This window comes from Chiloscyllium plagiosum, chromosome 12 (genome assembly GCF_004010195.1).
Source record: "Chiloscyllium plagiosum isolate BGI_BamShark_2017 chromosome 12, ASM401019v2, whole genome shotgun sequence".
NCBI lineage: Eukaryota > Metazoa > Chordata > Chondrichthyes > Orectolobiformes > Hemiscylliidae > Chiloscyllium > Chiloscyllium plagiosum.
In genome coordinates this window covers 19209536-19213688 of record NC_057721.1, presented here as the reverse complement: position 1 = coordinate 19213688, position 4153 = coordinate 19209536, and positions in this window count along the sequence as shown.

Here is a 4153-nt window from a genome sequence, read left to right as displayed (position 1 = left end):
AACCAGCTATTCAATCTCCTGAATGTTTGCTTATTGAAAATTGGGGAGCATTCGTATAGGGTATAACAAACGGGGGAGAATAATCATCTTCATAAGCGCTATCCAACCTAACCATGACCTCCCATTTTGGAAGGCCTTGTTTGATTTTGTTAAATAATTGAACAAAATTAGCTTTAAACAACCAATCAAGAACTGGAGTGAGGAATATGCCCAAATACATAAACTCCTCGATTCCAATTTAAGTGGTCACAGAGATTCGCCCTTAAGACCTTGCACCTTCGTAAGACCACACATAGGCATAGCCTCTGATTTTGCAAAATTAATCTTTTACCCTTAAAAAGTGCCAAACGAGCTGCTGTATTATATTAGGCGGAGCACCAAAACTGCTGGATTTGACAAAAAAAATCCACGTACAACGAAATCTTATGTAATTTTGACCCTACTTCTGGAGCTGATGTATTGGGATGCCTACAAGTGGCCTCCACCCATGGTTCAATCACCAACATAAAAAGCAATGCCGGCTGCCCCTAAAAATGTTAAAATTGCTGGATCGCACCCCATCGGTGATGACTGGAGCGAGAGGGTCACTGTAGAGAACCTTTACCTAGCTTATAAAGGCTTCGCCCAAGCCAAACCAAAGGTACGGCCATTCACCTCGGTCAAATGCCTTCTCTGCATCTAGAGAAATCACCAATGCCTGTATTGACTGCTGTTGACATGCTTGAAATACATTAAGCAGCCTCCTAACATTATTGGAGGATCGGTGGCCCTTTATGAAGCCCGTCTTTATGAAGGTCCTCTTTAACAATAGAAGGTAACACAGTCTTAAACCTTAACGCAAGAGTCTTAGAGAGGATTTTAAAGTCCACATTGAAGAGTGAAATGGACCTGTACGAAGCACAGTTCTCTGGGACCTCTACTTTTTAAGTATAAGCAAAATATTGGCCTCTCTTTAGAGATGACAGGACACCACCATGACTTTGAGTCATTGAGCATGTTGAGTATCGGGCCTGACAATATGCTTATAAACTTCTTACAGAATTTACTGGGACGTCCATCAGGACCAGACGCCTTTCCACTCTGAAGCTGTTTTACAGCCTCCTGCACCTCTTGCTCTGATAAGGGGGCATTGTTAGGGGGGTCACACAGGGGAGCTCCAGATCCTTGAAAAAAGCCCACCCCTCCTCACAACCCTCAGACTGATATAATTCAGAGTAAAATCTCTGGAATGCTGCATTAATCTTTTTGGAATCACGTTAGGTTCCCAGACCCTTTCCTAATTGAGGAGCACTCCTTTTTCTGGCAAGATATGCTAGGTACTTGCGCGGCTGGTCATCATGCTCATATAACCTTTGTTTTGAGTAAGTAAGGTCTTTCATTGTTGTCTGTGTGAGTATGTTCAGTATAGGCTGCACCACCATAATCCTCTGTTTCTTGGCCAACGAGGGCCTGTCAAAGTAAGCCTTCTCAGCTGCTTTCAACCATGCTTTGAGGAGACGTTGCTGCTCATCTTTCTGCCACTTCCAACTGGCAGAAGAGAAAATAACTAATCCCCGGCATAGGCTTTGGCAGTTTCCTAAAGTACGGACAGGCTAGTAATCGAGCCTGAATTAATGTCTAGGAACACCCAAAATTTCTTAGAGAAGTACTCCATAAATTTATTATCCTTAAGGATAAAGGGAACCATTCACCAGTGCCTCCAGCCCACTATGGCATCCTTAATCTTTACCAACAGGTAAACTGGAGCATGATCGGAGATGGTAATAATACCAATCGTACAAGATGCCACCAAGTCCAGGGTTGCCGTTAGGGTCAAAAAAAGATCAATCCGGGTGTGATATCTGTGTGAATTGGAAAAAAACGTATAATTCCTGCCTGTAAGGTGGAGACACCTCCAGATGTCCACCAACTCTAACTCCACATACAGATCCACCAATTGTTTACTTTGCACAGAGGGTATCGGGGGGCCTTTGGGCAGCTTGTCTACCGCTGGATCTGTAAGACAATTAAAACCTCCCCCTACAATGATATGCAGGGACTCGAGTGATCAATTTAGAAAATGCATCTACCAGTAATTTGAGGGGATGGGCCGGAGAGCAATATACATTTAAAACACCATATTCTCCCCATTTATCAGAGTTTTGAGAATTACAAACCTCCCATGTGTGTTCTTAACACACTCTAGTAATTTAAATGTGAGATTCCTCCTAACCAATACAGCCACTCCCCTACTTCTGGTATTAAAAGATGAAAAGTAAACCCAATCAAAGCCATTCTGCTGTAGTTTCAAATGTTCCCTATCTTCCAAGTCTGTCTCCTGTAATAAAGTAATATTCACCTTTCCCTTTCTAAGACTCGAGAGTACCTTATTCGTCTTAATTGGTGAGTGACTTTCCTTGGTGTTCCAAGTACACCATTTAATCAAGTCATTAGCCATAACCTTCTGCAGTAACATTTAAATTTCAAGGAGAAGGAACTCGAACCACAAATCACCGAGCCTTAGTGTTGCATGATCCATCGAACATAAAAACTACAGAAACTAAACCCACTACAGTTAACAAAGCTATCAAAAACTACATACAACAAAAACCAAATAAAACAACATATAAAGTGCCAATGGCACTGAATAAGGGAATTCATCCCCTGCCCAAAGGGGGAAACTACCCATCTCAAAACCCAAGTTCCCATCCCGCTGCCAATACTGCAGCCAGGGCATTCAAATACGTGAACCGGGTATAAACTGCCTGTAAGTAGGCATCTAGCCATCCCAACCATTTTCCCTCCTCCGAGCTAGAGCCACACCACAAACACAAGCAGAAAAGAAAGAAAATACACCATGGAATAGAATATGAACAAAGACATTTTGAAAAAAAAGGTAAGTACCCCACCCATCTTTTGGTATAACTTAAATTAGAAATTGAAAGTACACATCCCAATCGCCCCTGAACATAGTTTAGGCCAGACTATTACCAATAAAAAAGAAAGGAAAGCCCTGACTGAACTTCTTTTTTTTTTAAAAAAAATGTAGAGATGTACTCAAACAACTCTACTATTTGTAATACTAAATTGATCAGATTAAGTTAATTTGTCCACAAAGTCGCTTGCCTTCTCCGATTGTCAAAGAGATGTACAGAGCCATCTAAGGTGATTGGAAGCACAGCCGGAAATCTCAGAGTACTGGATCCCAAACTGCCTCAGCCTTCTCTTGACATCATCACAGGATTTTCTTTTCCGCTGCTGAGAACTCCTGGAAGAACATGATCTTAGTGTCCTCGTAAACCAGGGTCCTCGGATCCTTCCCCTCTGGAAGCTTCCACAATTCTCTCCTTATCTCTATACTGATGAAACTGCGCCGAGAGAGGACGAGGATGTTGGCCTAGATCTGACCTCCGCACCGTGACCCGGTGAGCCCTCTCAATCTTCAAGCCTCTCATTCCAGTCTCCAAGTTAAGAATTTCAGCAACCTGTCCTCAATAAATTCCACCGGCCGTTCACCTTCCTTCCCCTCCAGCAGACCGTTGATCTGAGTATTTTTTCTCCTGCCCCTGTTCGAGGTCATCAACCTGGTCAAGCAAATTACAGACCTGTGTCTCCAGCGCTTGGATTCCTATCCTTGGAGGAACTGGTATCAGCTTTCACTGTGACTCTGTGTTCTACCTCATCCGTCCTTTTCTCCAGGTCTTCCAGCTGCTGTTCATGCTTCTGCAGCATGATAGAGATTGGGACCAGCTTCTCCTCTATCTGCCTACCCAACATCTCGCGAGATTTCGCAAGCTCCTTCACCAGGCCTGGTAGATAATCGAGTCAGAGGATCCTGCAGGCTGGGCCGTGGGCCTGGCCTCAGAAGTACCTCCTCCATTCTTCGGCATCCCTGGATGGTGAAAATCTTTTCAGAGTCCCTGGATATTGTGGTGGGCCGGATAGGGTGGATTAAGACTTCGTCCCACTTGCGATATGGTGCGAAGCTCTGCAATGTGTTCTTCCCAGATCTCTGCCATCTTGGAACCCCCTCCAAAATTTTAATCCACCAACAAGAAGGACTGATGTTCCATTTCCATGTCAGGATGGTATGAGACTTGCATAACAACTCATTTTTAATTGTATTTGATGATATGAAGACCTGAGGATAAAAAAAGTTATACCTACACTTTAT